A 20,418-nucleotide genomic window follows, 5' to 3' on the forward strand; every position below is an offset into this window, starting at 1 on the left:
AAAATTTTTATTAAGTCTGGCTGCACCTTTGGTCCTCGAAGAAGGATGTCGTTGAGTGATAGGCCGGATGAAGCAGCAGCAGACCCATCAAATACTACTCTAACCTTGGTTGTCGAACTATCCATCTTAAACACAGCGTGATGTGGTAGATAATATGTCGGACCTTGGTAATCAAGATCAGCCAATTCCATGTGCCCCAAGTCCCTATACTCATCCATGAATGCTTTGTAACTCCTTGATAATGTAGCATCTTTAATTAATTTCTTCTCTAAATTTAAAAATCTTCTTTTAGCCATTGAGCGTGAGTCACCAAGACAACTAGGATCTTGCTTAAAGGGTAATTTGACTATGAATCTTCCAGAAGCATTTTGAGTGTATGTTGAATTGAACATGTGCTCAGCCATGTTCTCTTCGATACGTTTTGAATTGGCAATGGAGGTGCATAATGAGAGAGCGGAGCTACTGGATACTGTGGTCAATGATGCATTGATGTGTGACAGAATTGGAAGCTTCCCAGCAATTATCCACCCAAAATCAGTTTGGTATAACGCTGAATGCTTAGATAAAGGCCATTTTCCGGAACCAAGTATGCCAAAAAATATATCTGCTCCCAACAGAATATCAATAGGGCCTGGAACACCAAACTGAGGATCCGCCAACTTTTCTATAATGTGATCAGCAGTGGCGGCTCGTGGGTGCTGGTGATGGGGGTGCGACTTTAAATATAATACATTAATGCCCTGCCCCCTAGTCATAGATATAACAAATTGTCAAATTAAGTATAATGAAAATATTAAAATGAAACATTTATTATAACATTATTTGACATGTTGAAATAGGTAATTAAAATAAAAAAATAATAAATTGTTCACTTACAAGTTATAAGATGTATGCAATGACGACAATCTTAGCCGCTTCCTACTAGTCGCAGCCTCGCAGGCCGCAGAAGAAAATAGAAATGAAAATAATATTATAATTATATATAATTATATCACGGACGACGCTACCAGTCGTCAAAAACGCGTATATAAGACCGCAGTTCAAATGTACACGCATGTATACATAATATATTATTTTATTATTAAAGTGTCATAAATAATAAAAATGTTTCAAGATAATAATCGACAATAACAATAGCGATTAGCAACCGATAACAACGAGCGTATACGGTTAATTTTAAAAATAAACACTAATATTTTTCTTTATGGACGACGCTGCCGGTCGTCCAGACCCCGCAATAAGTTCGCAGCTAAAACGTACCCGCACGCACACGACTGCGGTGCCATCGGTTATAATGTACGTATTCAGAATTACGTCTGGACGACGCTGCCGGTCGTCCAAATCCCGCAATAAGATCGCAGCTTAAACGTACCCGCACGCACACGATTGCAGTGCTATCGGTTAAAATGTACGTATTCAGAATATTACGTCTGGACGACGCTGCCGGTCGTCCAGACACTGCTCGTGTGTGCATGCGTACCAGCGTACCCATATGCTCCTGGTATCTAAGGGAAACAAATTTAATGTTCGCATACGACAAAATATACTAGAAATTTAAGTTAGGTCTTAATAAAAATTATTTTTTTTAAATTATAGAATTAAAAAAATAAATAAATTTTCTTCTTTTAATTAATTTTAGTAGGGGGTGCGATCGTCCCGTCGTCCAAGCCATGAGCCGCCACTGGTGATCAGGTATATTCAAAATGCTTTGATTTATCAATTTGGCAGGTAATGCTGGTACAATTACTGGTAATGTGTGCAAGGTAACGTTGAAACTATGTGAACCAAGCCGGGACGATATGATTGTTTTTGAAAAATATTTTGCTGAGGAAGTCATGGACCCAACGCCAGTGATGCTGAAATCATTCTGATAAAAACTTAATCCTAACTTCTTAGCAAAATGTTGGTCAATAAAGTTTAGTTGCGATCCAGAATCTAAAACAGCACGGCATTTGTATCGTTGACCATTGTTATTATGAATATGAATGATTGCTGTTGCAAGCAAAACAGTTTCTGAATGTGACTGAACTTCCTGGCTGAAAGCAACTATGTTATAATTATTTTCAGCGTTAGGATCTTGGGCAATGACTGGTTTGGTGCTTTGACTAACTCCCTTGTCTTCGTGTAGTTTAGAATTGTGACGTACTCCACACTTGGGGCAACTAGGAAAATAACATGATTCAACACGATGTCCTGCATTCAAACAATTGTAGCAAAGCGAGAGTTTTGTGACAGTCTGCCGTCGGTCATGTATTGGTAGTTTATTGAATTGATCGCAAGAATATAGTTTATGTGGAGCAGAACAAAGTGGACATTTTGTCACTTTGACATTAGCTGACCGCGTGAAGAATGATTTGTTATTATGGTTTGATAATTTTATTTTTGACGGTTTGTCTGTTGAACAACTAGAAATCATTCCAGCTTCATAAGCAGACACTCGCTTAGAAAGGAACAATTCTATGCTGGCATAAGTTGGTAATTCCTTGGTGTCCTGCCTCAATTGCCATTCGCCAGCAGTTGTTGCATCTAGCTGCCCACAGATGAGTGTCACTAGCCATGCATCCCAAAACTGTACTGGCTGTCCCAGGGCTTTGAGTGCACGGACGTGAGATGACACATGGTGATGTAAGTTTCTTAGTTCCACAGTTGAAGCGGCATTAACCTTAGGTGACTGTAACAAGGCACGTATATGAGATTGTATTGTGAGGCCCTTATTCTCATACTGACGAACGAGCTCATCATAAGCAACCTTATAGTTCTCTGCAGTGATAGAGAAGTTCTTAATAATATCAGAAGCAGCACCAGATACACTTGTTTTGAGATAATGAAGTCTTTGAACATCATTAAGGGAAGTGTTATTGTGAAATAGCGCATTAAATGTATCAATAAATGACGACCAATCTTCTATAATCAACTTCCAAGAATCATCTTCCAATCAACTATAATAGTATCTAATGAATAATTTTAAAATAATATGATACACTGCAAACATTTTTTCGGGAAGTAGGTATAATAAATATTTTAAATAGGTACTCTCTTCCAGTGGATCAGAAACATCATCTGGCCAATTTACATAAGATCGAACCAAATCATTATTTGTAAAATGCAATTCACATATTTTTTTCACAACAGTAGCTTTATTATTATTTTCAGAAACTACATTATTCCATAATTTATTTAATATGGGGTCAGCAGGTACAGAAAATAGAGTATACTTTCTGAACGTTTTATCATGACTCTTACAATTTAATACTGAGCACTTATAAACCATTTTAAAAAATATAAAAACATCCACCTCATTACAGTTTTTTATACGATCACCGTGATTGATAATTAATATTACACGTAAAATTTTCCAATGAATACGGATATATGGTAATTGTATACATATTATAAAAAAATAGCTATTCATCTTTTGTTTATTTTTAGCACCATAGACAAAGATTATGTTTTTAGAACAGACTTTTTAGTCCGTAATTTTTAAACAATTCAGTTGTGTAAACAATAATCAAATAGCCAGGGAAATAGTATTTTTCAATGTAAACAACTACTAGTTAGTTAATTAATTTAATATTCTAATTAATATTTTTAATTTAATTTAATATTAGGTTTGTTCACAATTAACTAGGAGATGGCGCTACAATCGCTCGTTGACCATCCGTAACAAATGTGGATCATATCATTATACTGTGCACTATTGTTCGTTTCCAGTCCTGTTAATCATAGTCCGTGGTAATAGCACAAATACATTTTTCTGACAACCATTTACCACATAGATCTGGTATTTATTATGAAAATGTAGGGCCAATTAAAATAGTCACTAACACCTGGGACTTAACATTTTTCCTTGGTACACCGCACTACACAGAACAATGGGACCTTATTCAAGACCGTCTAGATAAAATTGAGAGCATGTGTAGTAAATTGAATAAATATAGTGACATAAAACCTAGTTGTCAACCATTACTAAATCGGGAGCATACTATAGACAGTGTTCAGCCACCCGAAAACAATGCGCTCTGGTTGTCATACGCGGTACTAATGTTATGACTCGTATATTAATAGTGTAATGTGTAATGTACGAATTTAGTATTTAGTATTTACCACGGCTATCAACACAGGTTGGAGCTCGCGACCTTATTACGTGTCGAAGTGGAGAACAGAGGTACTAACAGCGCTAGGTGTTACTGGCCCGACATTAACACGTCTCATATAGGATATTAGATGGTTTTTTGTTTCTATCTTCTAAATAACATAATTTAGCAATAATTAGTACATAACTAAAATTGTTGGTCACATTGTTTTCTATCGGGTGACCAAATCATATTGTTTTTATCACCAATATACGGACATTTATCGGCGTTATGATATGGTCGGCAGTCGCGAGCTACACATTTTTTAATAACGGTTAAATGTTAAAATTATTAAACCTATACATAAATGCTTAAAAATTAAAAAAGTTTAGGTTAGATTAAAAAACTTAAAAATGGTAAAAAAATTTTAAGCAATATTAAAGACTCAAAAGTAATCATAATGACCCCTTTCCCTAATTACATTCCGATTAACAAACAATATTTTTATATATACAGTTTTGTGAAGAAAAAGTTAAAAAACAAAACTATTAAATGTTATATCTGGAAATTGTATGTATGAATAAAAAATAAAATATAAATATATAGTTTATTATACATTATATATAATACAAAATATATTATAATAGTAAATATTACAATCAAGGTTAATTATTTATTGGCAATGTAAACATCAGACAATACATTAACGCGGCGGTCAAACAGGCTCACGAGTCGGTAGTCACGATCACATCACAACGCCGATAAATTGTTGTATATTGGTGATAAAAATAATATAATTTGATCAACCGATAGAAAACAATGTGGCCAACAAATTTATTTATGTACTAATTATTGCTAAATTATGTTATTTAGAAGATAGAAACAAAAAACCATTTAATATCATATATGAGACGTGTTAATGTCGGGCCAGTAACACCTAGCGCTGTTAGTACCTCTGGTCGCCACTTCGACACGGCAGCTACACGTGCAGCATATCCGCAAGCTCCAACCTGAGTAGATAACCGTGGTATTTACCTAATTCGACTATTTGTTATGCTAATTTTTTCAAAACCGTAATAAATATGAGTAATCGTATATGTTGTGTTGTTAATTGTTCTAACACATACAAGAATACTTCTAATGTTAGTAATACTTTCTGATTTTATCATTCTACTTAGAGTACAGGGAATATTCAAAATATTATAATTATCAATTAACATTTGATGTACAATTGGGGCTTCATCATTAATCAATAAACATTTATGTTTGTTTGGAAAAAGCTGATTAAGTCGTTTGCCTTTTTATATTTTTCTTCTCCAATTTTGGATGGTCTGCCCCATTGTTGTGGTAAGTCAGTCTTTGATAAACTTTCTTCATTATTAATATAATGGTATACAGCACATATATGTTTACATATACCCCCTGCTCCTGCAGGGCATCCACAATCTGTGCGGTTAACTGTTCTTAAATTATCAATCTAAAATTGTATAGAATATGAAATCATCAGTAGACATTCATTAACCATTCTAAAAATAGCTACTGTACTATCTATTCTACTTTGTACTTACTTCAAGGGTCACTTTCCAGGGGGTTAATGTTACTGAAGTCTGCCTTATAACATGTCCACTGATAATTGAAAAACCATTTGCTAATTTTAATTCTTGAATATTTTTTACGTGTCCACTTTCAAATAAATGCTGTCCATTATTATTTGGTAAATCAAATTTTAGATAAATAGTTTGAAATCCATATGTAATTAAAATGTCGCCCATATTAACACACACTACACACAATTAATATTAGACTAGAGCAGGGCCGGATTATGGTCATAATTTAAGGGGGGCTATTACTTTTATTGAGGCCTTTTCACCTAAAACAATTTCCTTTTTTTCTTCTGATTTATTAATTTGTAATAAATATAGCATTGTTTTTAAATAACATTTCCTTCTTATATTATATTATACATTTTTCGGCATATGCAATAAAAAAAAATATACACATATATTTTTAATCTTATATAATATTATGTTTGAAAAACTTTTTCCTGGATTTTTCCTGAGCAAATTTTCTTATAATATTTTCAAATGAAATATTCATAGTCAATTCATACTCTATTGAAAGAATAGATAGAGATGTCAGTCTTGATTCACCCATCATACAACGATATTTATTTTTAATTATTGTTAGTGCAGAAAAAGATGCTAATTGTATACATTTTTCTCGAATGGTTTCACTCATGGACGGCCACAATGCAGGATCTTTATTTATTTCCAACTCCGTCAATATTTTCTATTTACATGATATTAAATAGTATTAATATTTAAAATAAATATTTTAATTTAATTATGTTAAATTTACTTTATCAATGTTTGTATCAATTTCGCCGACGGTTTCATTCATTTCTGGCTCCAAAGAAGCATCTTTATTTATTTCCAACTCCGTCAATATTTTTTATTTGCATGATATTAAATAGTATTAATATTTAAAATAAATATTTTAATTTAATTATGTTAAATTTACTTTATTAGTGTTTGTATCAATTTCGCCGTCGGTTTTTTTCATTTTTGGCTCAAATGCAGGATTTTCAATTGGTTGAAAGAAATTTGACAATTTAGGAATTTTGGCTTCGTACTCATTTCTAATTTTCAGGGCTCTTCGTTTTGAAGCACCAGATTCATGTTTTCGGAAAGACATGATTATTAAATCACAATTATATATAACGTTTTAAAAGGAGCTTTAAATATTATATGATAATAAACTTAATAAAGTAATAAACAATCGGAAATCTCAAGCTAGCGTACTCTGCGGTCTAAGCTAACATAATCAGTACTGCACCTGCGGGCTGCAAAAGTACGTGTTTGTCGTTCATCGAACGTGTAATGTACTAGATTTAAAAATAAATTTAACCGATTATATTTATCGCGTTGACGGATCGGCCGGAAACCAGTTCGATAACGACGATAACGAGTTGCAAGAAGCGACGACGACCACTGTACCTATTGGGTCTTGTGTGTCGGTAATGAAGTATCAAAGTCCATAGTCCATTTTCCATATGACATAAATTTAAAATTTATAAGTTATAATAATGTTTTGAAAAAAAATGAGTTGACACACTGTGGCCCCTTTCAACTTGCGGCCCGGGGCTATAGCCCCCCCCCCCCTAGCCCCCCCCCCCCCTAGATCCAGCCCTGGACTAGAGTAAGATATTAAATATTAGTTTAATATTATATACTATTATTATAGTTTAATCAATTTATAGTTTAGCTTCATTTACCGCACGTAAAATAATATCATAACATTAATGTGTACATTGACTACTTGTAGCGCTAGTAGTACGGCTGTACAATGTCTATACTCGGTGCGGAATAAGATCATGACCAGGCGGCGGACCGGTTAGCGTCCGTTACGCGAAGCCGATTTCTCATTGGTTCCCCAAACATTTGTTCACAGTTATATATACAAAGCCGGTTACTGCCTTTATGGTGGGCGGTGCGGTGGAGGAAGTTATTTCGAATGCGCGATTGGTCATGATCTTATTCCATGCCGAGTATACTTGTGTCCAAAAATATTATCAGTAGGTTAGTTGCGTCCCGCAAAAAAAGATTCAAAAAGGGTTATAGCCTCTTTGCGTCCCGTAATACCTTTTCTTATAACCTAATTCTTATTTTTTACATTTTGTCATAATAAAAAAATTCATATTTTTACATTTTGGCATAAAAAAAATTCATATATTCAATTCAAATAGTGAGATTTATTATACAGGGCGATTTTTTTATCATGAACCACTCATTATTTCAAAAAGTATCTATGTTTTTGAAAATATTTTTTTACAAAGTTTCATGTTGTTAAAAAAAACAACGTTTTTATAAAAAAATTATATTTTTTAATATTTTTTATCCTTATAATTTTTTAAGTTTTTTACTTTTTTGAATGGCAACCTAGAGTTTTAATTTCATATTCCAAAGCAGAATATTTTTCTAAGTATTTTGATACGTAAAAGTCGAATTTTGGACGAGTAGTTTATGAGTTATAAGTATTTAAAGTTTAGATTGGCGGAGTGGAGTGGTACGGGGTTACCCCGCAAAATGTTTGTCCACTACTCCGCTTGTCTAAACTTTAAATACTTATAACTCATGAACTACTCGTCCAAAATTCGATTTTTACGTATCAAAATACTTAGAAAAATATTCTGCTTTGGAATATGAAATTAAAACTGTAGGTTGCCATTCAAAAAAGTAAAAAACTTAAAAAATTATAAGGATAAAAAATATTAAAAAATATAATTTTTTCATAAAAACGTTGTTTTTTTAACAATATGAAACTTTGTAAAAAAATATTTTAAAAAACATTGATACTTTTTGAAATAATGAGTGGTTCATGATAAAAAAATCACCCTGTATAGTATAGTTTGTGAACTATCGATTTTAGTGACACGATATTATTGACTTGAGTGATTTTAGTAGTAAATATCGATAGTAATTATATAACCGGTTTGCGTCAGCAAAACGGGATCCAAGTTACCGGTCATTTTTACTACGTGTAAAATATACCTTTTTTTGGGACGCAAGTAACAAGCAGCCACTAAATCGTTCCTTATTAATTAAAAAAAATTAATTAAGCGAAAAGAACTTTTATCAGATTCCGTCGAAATAATCGGGGAGTAATGAAATATGACACCAAAGCAGCACAAGTGCTTTACGGGTTATGTAATTGGGAATGTATAAAGAAATTCGATTTTTCTATAAATAGGTTAAAGGAAATTAAGGTAGACCAAATATCGTAAAGGAAAATATGAGAATATTAGACATAAAACACGAAGTAGATAAGGGGCACGGCACATAATAAAATTAGAAAAATCAGTGATGTCTCTGGTTAACTTAACCAACACAATATTTCCTCGAATAGACACTAATAAATAGTTTACAGCAGCGTTTCCCAAATACCGGGTCGCGACCCATTATCGGGCCATAAAAAATTTAATAGTGGGTCGCAACATTTAATTAAATTCTCATATTAAATTTGTTATTTATCATTTTTGTTTGATAATTTAAACTTTTAAGTAAAAATAAATTCATTATTACAAATAACTATTATTTAAAACATAAATAATAATTATTGAGATTATCAACTAGGCTTCATGAAAAACCCGAATAGTATGACATTCGCCGTATCTATAAATACATTATAATAGTAACAAATTAATGCTACAAGCGTCGTTGATTGTTACGGCACTAATCCGTTATCCGTTATCTACAAATGAATTACCGATATAGGCATATTATAGCGATGGCTAAATATTGATTTCAGTTCGAACATTGGTGTCTAACGACGCACGTCTATGACGAGTTATTAAAATTGTAACACGTATACGTGTATTATTTTCCCATGTAAAATATTTAAAATCTAAATATAGGAGAACTATTTTGGGAAATTATTTGCCACGAATTAACTTGACGGAACACCTCAGCTACGTTTATTTATAATGGATAAGTGGTTAATAAAACCAAGTACCGGTTCAATAAGAAACAACAACCAAGAGTTGAGTGATGTAAGTAAAAGTTCTAATATTGGTTCTAATAAATGGTCATCCGATGTGCAAAGTAATTCTCTTACGAAAAAAAGGGGGCCTGGAATCTACAGTATTTTGAAAATTACATTCAATTTGGCTTCATCGAGGGCGATGATAACAAACCATTATGTGTAATATATAATGCAGAACTTTCAAACGAGTCCACGAAGTCTTCAAAGTTGAAGAGGCATTTAGAATTGAAGCATCCTGAATACAATGAAAAGCTTATAGATTTTTTCATTAACAGGAGAAGAAAATTAAAAAGTGCCAAAAAAATATGACTTCAATGTTTTCACTTAGTCCTCAAACTAAAAACCTTGTATTGGCTTCTTATGAAATATCAAAATTAATTGCTTATTTATTTATTTATGCATATGACACATCGGCTTTTATACATACGAAGAGTTATTATTTTGTAAATCGCTGCCAACAAGAACAGCAGTAGAATTATTTAATTTAATCAATATATATATATTATTGAGAATGGCATTGAATGGAAAAAATATGTGGGATTGAGTAGCGATGGAGCACGTGCAATGTCAGGTATTTGTACTGGACTTTTTCCAAGAGTAAAAGTTGTAGCGCCGGAATATGTATGGGTTCATTGTAGTATTCACAGAGAGGCATTAGCGGTCAAAAAAATGCCATTGTCTTAAACTAAAAAGATGCAAGAGTGTGTAAAATTTATAAATTTTATTAAATCTCGACCATTAAACTCGAGAATATTTTCTGTTTTGTGCAATGAAATGGGGAGTGATCATGAACATCTTCTTTTACACTGTGAGGTGCGATGGCTATCGAGAGGGAATGTCTTGAAAAGACTAATCGAATTGAAGGAAGAAGTTTCGGTATTCTTAGAACAAAATCCTCCAACATCTAAAGATGAAATATTTGAATTTAAAGACAGATTTCATGATGCTAATTGGTTAGTTAAGGTAGCCTACATTTGTGATGTGTTTGATTTTTTGAATAATTTAAATTTGGCACTTCAAGGTGAAAATGTGACAATATTTAAAGTACAAGAGAAGGTGGAAGCTGCAACAAAAAAACTTAATTTGTGGTCACGTCGCATAAAAACAGGAAATTACGAGGCTTTTACAATGCTGACAGCATTTCAAGAAGAGAATAACGTAAGTTTCATGCCACACGATATATCAGCTCTTATTCAGGAACATTTGCAAGGACTGGAAACTAATCTAAAAGAATATTTTCCTCTAATTAACAGTAACAAAGCATGGATAAGGAACCCATTTTCAATCAATATTGAAATAACTTTTTTGGACTTAAATGTTCAATCATTAATTGAAATCTCGTGTGACACGGCACTCAAATATAAGGAACGGCCATTAATAGATTTTTGGTTATCTTGTCGTCAAGAGTACTCAGTTGTAGCAGAACAAGCGATAAAATTTCTAATGCTTTTTGTCGCGACCTATAAGTGTGAAGCAGGATTTTCAACACTCGTGTTCCTGAAGAATAAATACAGGAATCGGTTGGAAGTTGAACCAGACTTGAGAATAAAATGAATGTTATTTCCAGAAAACTTGGAGTTCCTAGTTAAAAATAAACAACTTCATACTTCTCACTGATAGTAGTCAACTAATACAATTAGTAACTATATTATAATTATTACATTGTATAGTTTCAAAATATAAATTAATGCTTTAATTTTATTATAAAATTCTATGTAGATATTCAAATGTGTTTTATTTTGCCTTTTATTACACAATTATAAACGTAAAATATAATTTTCAATCGTGACCTTGTGAAACAATTAATTGATATTACGTAATACCTTGGTAGACATGGATTGGCGTTTCGTGGACATCGTGAAGGATGGTGTGAACAAAATAAAGGAAACTTTGAAGATCTTATTATACTTATTTATAAATATTTGCCTCTTATGGCTCAGTATATAACTGAAATTAAAATACAAAAACACAAAAGTAAATGTTCATTTATCTCTTAGAGAAAACAAAATTTATTAATTGATACAATTTCTGAATGTATAGCAACATTCATATAGATGAAGAAATAGTTGGTACTAGGTTTTTCAGCATATCAATCGATATTACTTTTGACATATCGAGAAAAGATATGTTCAAAACGATACTATCAAAGAACGGTTTATTGCTATAAAAGAATTTTCAAACCCATGACGAGTGGATTTAGCTGAATTTTTTTATAGTGTTGGTACCGATCACAATTTGGATTGGAAAAAATATTTAATCGGGCAAGTTTATGATGGATCAGCAAGTATGCGTGGGCAGTATACTGGTTTACAATCAATTATTAACGAACAAAATACAAGTGCAATCTATATATGGTGCTGGGCCCATAGATTAAATATAGTAGTAATTGATGCTGTTTCATCGGATAACAATGTTATGGATTTATTTGGAAATTTGGAAGAAATTTTTGATTTTATTTGTTCGATTAAAAAAAGAGTTTCTTTATATGTAAAAAATTAAAACAAATTTAATCCAAAATTATCTATTAGAAGATTTAAAAGAGTTAATACTACAAGTTGGATGTCACATTGCTATGCATTATGCACTATACTCAAAACATTTAATGCTTTGATTTAAACACTTCAAGTTATTAGAGATACGGAAGGGCCAGAGGACAGACGATGTGGCATCACTTCCAAAGGTTTACATAAATACTTTACATCGGAAATATTTTTGTTAACAGCTTATAGCTTTGAAAGTATGTTTAAAATTTTAGATAAAACATCTCAACACTTGCAAAGTCCAGATTTTGATATTTAATGTGCTACCCTGCTTATAGAAGACAATTTGGAATCCTTAAATAAACTTGGGACAAATGAATTATTTAATGAAATCACTGTTCAAACAAAAAAGTTCATTATATATAGTGATTACGAGTTTACCTTTACCTCAACAGAGATCTTGTAAGCGAAAACAAATGGCTGATGAAAACGCTAGAGATGAAGTGATAATTCAACCTATACAACATTTTAAAGTTAACACATACTTTTCAGTTCTGGACTATATAATTACTCAATTAACAGAAAGGTTCATCGGTAACAAAAATACTTCATCAAACAACTCAAAAAGTCCTGATAAAATTATCCTTGGTTTATTAAAAGATATTAGTCTTTTGTCTAAGAAAAGGTTGAATGAAACGAAACAAAATACTAAACATTTTCCAATAAATGTTTTTAATGCTTTTGGAAAAATTTTTCAAAATTTATTCAACCAGACAATGCTAGACATGAGTATAAAGAATTTTGTAACTATTTTGAAGTATTGAAAAAATGTGAAAATTTGCCAAATATACTTCACGATAATAGAGATAAAGCAGTTTGATTGGAAGATTTTGATATAAATCAAGAGGAGGATTTGGATTTGGAAAATTACAACAATTTAATTTTAAAAAAAGATAAAGATAATGATGCATTAGAAAAAATCATAAAAATCATGGAAGTCTTATTTTGATATACAGGTTTAATAAAATAAATATAAATACAATAATAATATTTAAAATATATAAATTTATTTTATCTAAATTGAAATACTTTAAAAGAATAATTTGTTATTTGGTTAATATTAAATTAACTGTTATGTATACATACTTTTTGTTTCAGATTATATTGCAATCATGGTTATCTTAAAATGTTTCCAACAATATTTACCATGTACAAAACTGCATTAACATTACAAGTGGGAAGTGTAGAAACGGAAAGAAGTTTTTCCAAACTTAAAATTATTAAAAACAGACTTTGTTCTACCTTGTCCAATGACAGACTAGAATCACTGATGAGGATTAATTGTGAACACGATATCGATATTGATTATACGTGTGTAATTGATAAATTTAGTTTAAAATCTTTATCGTTAATTAAAAATCTTACATTTTATTTTTATAATTAAGGTGTATGTTATTTTTAGGGAACGGATTTGAATGCAAATTTCATTTTTTTCTGAATGTCCGAAAACATTGGTTTCTAAGAAAAAAGTTCATTTCATACATCAAAGAATTAAAAAATGTAACTTTTATTTTGCTTTTTTAAGACTTTAATGCGTTTTTAAAGCATTTTTTGAAATTTTTAGTGCATTTTGTGGCTTTTAAGTCATTTTTTCAACATTTTTTACACATTCATACTAAAAAAAGGCGGGTAAGTCGTGGATGTCGCTCTGCTGTACAGTAGAAATTATTGGTAATAAGTAAACCGAACTAGGTAAAAAGTTAGAAGCTCACATCTAGTGGAAACGTATAGGTAACTCGTATGGCATAATTGATAATATGCAACGATAAAAAAGGCGGGTAATTCGTGGATGTCGCTTTGCTGTACAGTAGGTTACAAGTGGGTTACCGTAATGGATGGAATTAAATTTGAATCCAATGATATTATATATTGTATACGAAAAACGATTCTGATCGAAGACGGTTTATCTGTCAGGGATATATTATAGATTATTAAAAATTTTCAAATCTTAGATTTAAAAAGAAAATTTTTTATGAATTTCTAGTTTGAAATAATTTGCGAATTTTCGTGATTTTTGTGATTTTTATATATGTTGTCAAAATTCAAACTTTGAATGCTTGTAAATAAAAATTGTGACTACGCATTTCTTTTATTTTTCAATTCCTATTATAAAAATATAATAGGTGCTATGTATTAAATTTTCAAATCTTAGATATAAAAGGAAAATTTTTTATGAATTTCCAGCATAAAATAATTTATGAATTTTCGTGATTTTTACGTATGTTGTCAAAATTCAAACTTTGAATCCTTGTAAAAAAAAATTGTGACCATGAATATATTTTATTTTTCAACTGCTATTGTTAAAATGTGTTAAAAGCCTTGTACTAAATTTTCAAGCTTTTCTACAGAACAAATAAATTTTTATCGATATTTATAGAAAAAAAAAAAAAAGTTGAAAAATTAAAATGTCAGTAAACAGTTCAAAACAAATCTAAATATTTTGAAAATGTTATAAAATATTGAAAATATCTATATAAACATTCAGTGAAAATTTAAAGTATCTGCGGTCATTTGTTTTAGACTTTTAGAGTTACACCAAAATAAGAAAATCACTGAATGTGAAATCCAGTGGAAATCCAATATTGTAAAAATTTAAATTTCAAATGCTTATAAAAATTTAATTTGAATTTCCGGTGGACTTTTTATTTGCGATAAAGATTAATAAACTTGTAAGGAATCTTGTATTAAATTTTCAAATCTTATATTTTAAAAGAAAATTTTTTATGAATTTCTAGCATAAAATAATTTAAGAATTTTCGTGATTTTTACATAATATGTTGTCAAAATTCAAACTTTGAATGCTTATAAAAAAGAATTGTAACTATGGATTTATATTGTATTAAATTTTCAAGCTTTTCTACCCAACAAATACATTTTTATCGATATTTATTTTTAAAATACTAATAATAATCGAAAATTGCATATACCTAAAATAGTTCAACTGAAGTCGAAATCTTTTGAAAATTGCATGGTGGATAGAATATACTTATATAAACATTCGGTGAAAATTTCATGTATCTATGGTCATTTGTTTTAAAGTTACACCAAAAACCAAAATTGATTTTGTCAAAAAATGAGTGTGCGTAAAATTTCCCGTTTTTCCCTTAATTTTTAGTTTGTTTTTCTCGATTATTTAGAAAAATATTAAGAATTTTTTACTTTTGACCCCCCCCCCTCTCCAAAGTACCAACTAGATTCACTTTCTGATCAAACGACGTACTGAAGTCAAAAATCGAAGCACTTTTAATGCCCCAAAACGTGATGACAGACACAAAAAAAAAAAAATTAAAACACATCATGGTAAAATAAATACATTCATCGCTCCGCTCAGAATCTAAAAGTTATAAAATTGACGAGAAATCACAATTTATCATTAAAAAGGCAGCAACAAACTATATGTATATAGTAAACAAAGCTTGATATAATGAAAACCTCAGTGTAACGAATGATGCAGCTGTCGTTTTCTTAAAAATATCGTGATATAACGAACAATTAAATATCTTTTGGTCCACTTGATACAACTAAGTTTTTTTGGCGAAAGCTATCGTGATGTAACGAATTTTTATAGGTTTGAAGCTCCCTATTACGAATTTTTAATTTTTATTGGGATAAATTACATTTCTGTTAGTGTACAACGGTCAATGGCTTCGACAAATATATGTAATATAATTAACTTGCAAGGTATTAAAAAGTTTGTGTAACGATTACCATGCAATAATGTGCTAATTTATTTAATATATATTATGTAATATGATCTTACTATATTAAGTATTGTAACGATTTACAGATTACTGACTCATCATTTATGTCGCGCTCGCCGATTTAGCTTAGGTTAACAGAACACAGGAACGTAGACTCTACGATCTATTTCTTCCTTTTCAAAAAATTTGCTTTCTTCATTGTTCAAATAACTACTAATATGTGTGGCAGAACTCTTCATAGATTCTGATAAGCTATCAGATTCCTAGATAATTTAGTGAAAAATTAAGTAAAATTTAGTAGAAAAATGTATGAATACATTTTAGTCATACTAAAAAATTATCTGGTTTTTGCTTTTCAGATATTGAGGGCTGGTGACTCATTTTGTCATCATGTTTTTAAAGCCTTCACACAACAGTACCGAGGTGTCAAATATGATATTTGATTGTGCTATTCGATAGGGAATTTTATTTTCTTATTTTGGTCATACTGTTACAGTTGCCTCATGATATATTTTATCAATAATAGTTGTTATTGTTATCATTTTCTATCGATCGATGTGATTCATTAAAACGTATTTTTCGAACATCAATTTCGGTAAGTTTTACTTATTTTAGAGCTTTAAAAAAAATATTTTTGAATTCTAAGTGTATTGATTAACATAATTTGTGCATTTGAACCTTGATATTATTCGTTAGAAACGAAACGTGTTAGATATTACATCATGATCCCAAATAAGATCACTGGGCTTATATGTAATTAATAATTTTTTTTTTTATATATACATAAAATCCCAGTGATTTAGTTTGGCATCATGTATGTTTTTCGTTATTATACAAAGTTTTTTTGTATTCAATTTCAGTTTTTTATCAACATGTGTCACAAACGATTAACTGACGATGAAATTGCAAACTTTTTATTAGTTGGTGATTTGTCAGACATTGAGGAGCTGGATGAAGGGTTTGAAGTTAATGTAGATAATTTAGATGAAGTACTTGAATTAATGACAGAGGAAGAGGATATTCAAGAAATACAACCTCCTAATAACCCACTTCCAGATATACTAGAACTAGTCTTTTTACAAGAAAATGAAAACGATAACGATCTCGAGTATGACTGGAGTAATATTCCTTTAGGATACTCTAATTGGACTAATAACACTTGGACTACATCATACCCAACTTGCACTTCCTCATTACCAGACCCCCCTATAGAAAATCTATCTCCACTTCAATATTTTAAGTTTTTTGTAGATGACAATATATTTCAAAATGTTGAACAAACCAATTACTATTCATGTCAAGTAACTGGATCTAGTATTAATACAAATATATCAGAAATGGAGCAGTGTATAGGTATTCATTTTTACATGAGCATTGTAAAAATGCCAAGTTACAGAATGTTTTGGTCAAGACAAACTACATTTACTATGATTTCTGATACCATGTCCCGCAACAGATTCGATAAATTGCGCACATATTTTCACTTGAACAACAATGATAATATTGTGCCCAGGGATAATGTTAACCATGATAAATTATTTAAAGTTCGCCCATTTATTGAGGCTGTAAGAAATAACTTTAAAAAAATTAAAATCGAAAAATATAGTGCGATTGATGAAATTATAATACCATTTAAAGGTCGATCAAAACTAAAACAGTACATCAAAAATAAACCTCATAAATGGGGCATTAAAATGTTTTCTATTGCATCAAAAAGTGGAATTGTTCATGATTTCGAGATATATGTGGGAAAAGGCACAATTCAAGAATCACATATGGGTCTTGGTTTAAGTGGTGACATTGTTATGAGACTGTTGGATTGTGTTCCTAAATTTGAAAACCATAAGGAAGCATTTGATAATTGGTTTAATTCTTATGCTCTCCAATGTCGTTCAAATTTTGCTGGAACACAGTGTATTGGAACAGTCAGGGCAAACAGAACAGGAAACTGCAAGTTTACAAGTGATGGAAATATGAAGGTAAAAGGACGTGGAACATATGAATATAAAGTTGACACCACAAACAATATTTTTGGATGCAAGTGGTTTGATAATAAATTTGTACACATGTTATCTAATTACATGGGTGCTGAACCAACTGATATTGTACAAAGGTGGAGTGTATCAAGTAAAAAATATGTTCCTGTTGTAAGGCCAGCATGCATCAAAGGATATAACAATTTCATGGGGACAATAGATTTACATAACATGTTAGTAGAACTCTATAGAACAGAAAATAAAGTAAAGCGTTATTATTTGAGAATTGTACATAATCTGTTGGACATGTGTGCTGTGAATGCATGGTTATTGTATAGGCGTCACTGTAAACAATTAAATATTGTTAAATATAAAAGTATGTTGCAATTTAAGTCAGATATTGCTGAAGGGCTTTTGCGGGCAGGTAAAGATAAGTTGAAAAAACAAAAAGGACGTCCATCACTAAGAACACCTACACCACCAACTAAAAGAAGAAGACTTTTTGCTTCCCGCTCAAGTGAAGACGTTCGGTTTGATAATGTTGATCATTGGCCGAATCCCACAGATGAGAGACAAAGATGTAAGCATTATTCAAATTATTCACGTATGAAATGCATAAAATGTGATATATACTTATGCTTCAATAAAAATAAAAACTGTTTTCGTTTGTTCCACACCAAATTGTGATATAAAGAAAATATGATCTCATAAGCAATTACCTATGTCATTATTAAAAAATAAGTTGTTTTTTTATGATTATTTTTATTATATTATACAATATGTCTATAATAAGTTGTTATATACAAGAAGTCTGAAATTTTATTTATGTTTTATTTAAAAAATAAGTTGTTTTTCTATGATTATTTTTATTTTATTATACAATATGTTTATAATAAGTTGTTATATACAAGAAGTTTGAAATTTTATTTATGTTTTATTATGATTTTATTTATGTATAAAGGGTTAAAAAAAGTTATTTAGAGTTTTTTAAAAGTTGTTTTTATAAACTGTTTTGTTGCAAGTTGTTTTTTTATAAATTGTTTTGATATACAGGAAGTCTGAAATTTAAGTTTTATTTATGGTTTATTTTGATTTTATTAACATAAAAAAGTTATTTTATTATGAATAAAGATTTAAATGCTCAATGATCTGTTTTGACATCATGTATTTTTTGGTCCCAATTATCCACTTAACAAACATTTTTTTTCATTTTTATTTATTAAAACACTAATATGAAGAAGTGTCAAAAAAAAATTTATTGGTTTTGGCTGAATCACTGTGTGGTCCTGAAAGGGATATGACAGTTTGAACCAGCTGTTAATAAAAGCTTTTTATTTTTTTCTCTTAATCGAGCTGCACCTCCTTTTATTTTTTCTACGTTCATAATAGAAAATACTTAATACACCCGTAAAATTAAAAAAAAAACTTTTAATTATTAATGATAATTTATCAGTTGAATAAATATTTATAAAAACAAAAATATAAATTAATATTTATAGAAACTGAAACTACTAAACGGACTAAAATACTGACACTTGGCGGTTGTCGGGTTGTATAATATTAAATATTAAGCAAATATTATTATTATTTCACTTCTTTCTCGATCACGACTAGAGCAATCGTACTCTCGACGTACTAAAATTGGTGGTAGAATTTCTACCATAGAATACCATTTCTACCGTAGAAAGTAAGTGACAAGGTTAAAAATGTAAACAAATAATATTCTGTAGTGTTCTATTTTTAGACAATTTTTTCCCTTTTGATGGGAATTATATATCATGTTGTTTTCTTATTATAACGAGTAGAGAAACCGGAGCATGATAAGAAATCTATACCAGCATAATATTATACCCACAGATATTTATATATTCGATGGTAATAATATCATGTTAGAGAATAAAAAATATATATAGACATAATTATATTATTATTATTTTATATTATGTCTATGATATAACCACACAACCACATCGATCATTTTTGGAAATAAAACCCATTAATAACTATAATATTTATTATTTTTTTTTAAATACTGAAAAAATTTAAAATATATATATAATATATTAATATATAACACTTAGGTATATCGGCGCTTATATTTATTGTTGGCAGGCCAAAGAAGGCGTTTATAAAAAATGTTGGTGCAAATGTACACCCTGCACCCCCCTCCCCCCCAAATGACGCCCCTGACGTAGAGTACGAGCATATATGTATATTATAAAATATAGCCAGACATTTGAGTCTAAACCACAGACGTGTCCAAAACACATTGAAGTCTACCTTGTAAAAATCACTTAATAATTGTTCAGCTCGTGCTTCGCTATTCCTGTGATCTTCAATATACTACCCTCAAGAACAGAGTTACTCAGGTGATTGTGTACTATATACTATAGATATTATTCAGTTATTTAATAAATCTTGTTGTGCGTTACTATACCTATCGTGTTCCATTGTGTTAGTGTATGAACGCAGGTTATAAGTTCCTAGGACCTGTAAAATATAACTTAGGAAACTTTATTTGTATCGATCCAACAACCCGGGTCTCAAGACTGGTTCGTGTAGTAGGAATAGCTAACCAACTACTCCT

General features: G+C 30.4%; 2 pseudogenes; both read left to right on the plus strand.

Annotated features, from left to right (window-relative positions):
* The window catches only part of LOC149060951 (uncharacterized), a 289,350-nt pseudogene that overhangs the window by 238,933 nt on the left and 29,999 nt on the right, over positions 1-20,418 (plus strand).
* On the plus strand, positions 12,174-13,538 carry LOC149060964 (uncharacterized; annotated as a pseudogene).

This window comes from Diuraphis noxia, unplaced genomic scaffold, assembly GCF_037042655.1.
Source record: "Diuraphis noxia isolate RWA-SAM2 unplaced genomic scaffold, SU_Dnox_SAM2 contig0001, whole genome shotgun sequence".
NCBI classification, from domain to species: Eukaryota; Metazoa; Arthropoda; class Insecta; order Hemiptera; family Aphididae; genus Diuraphis; species Diuraphis noxia.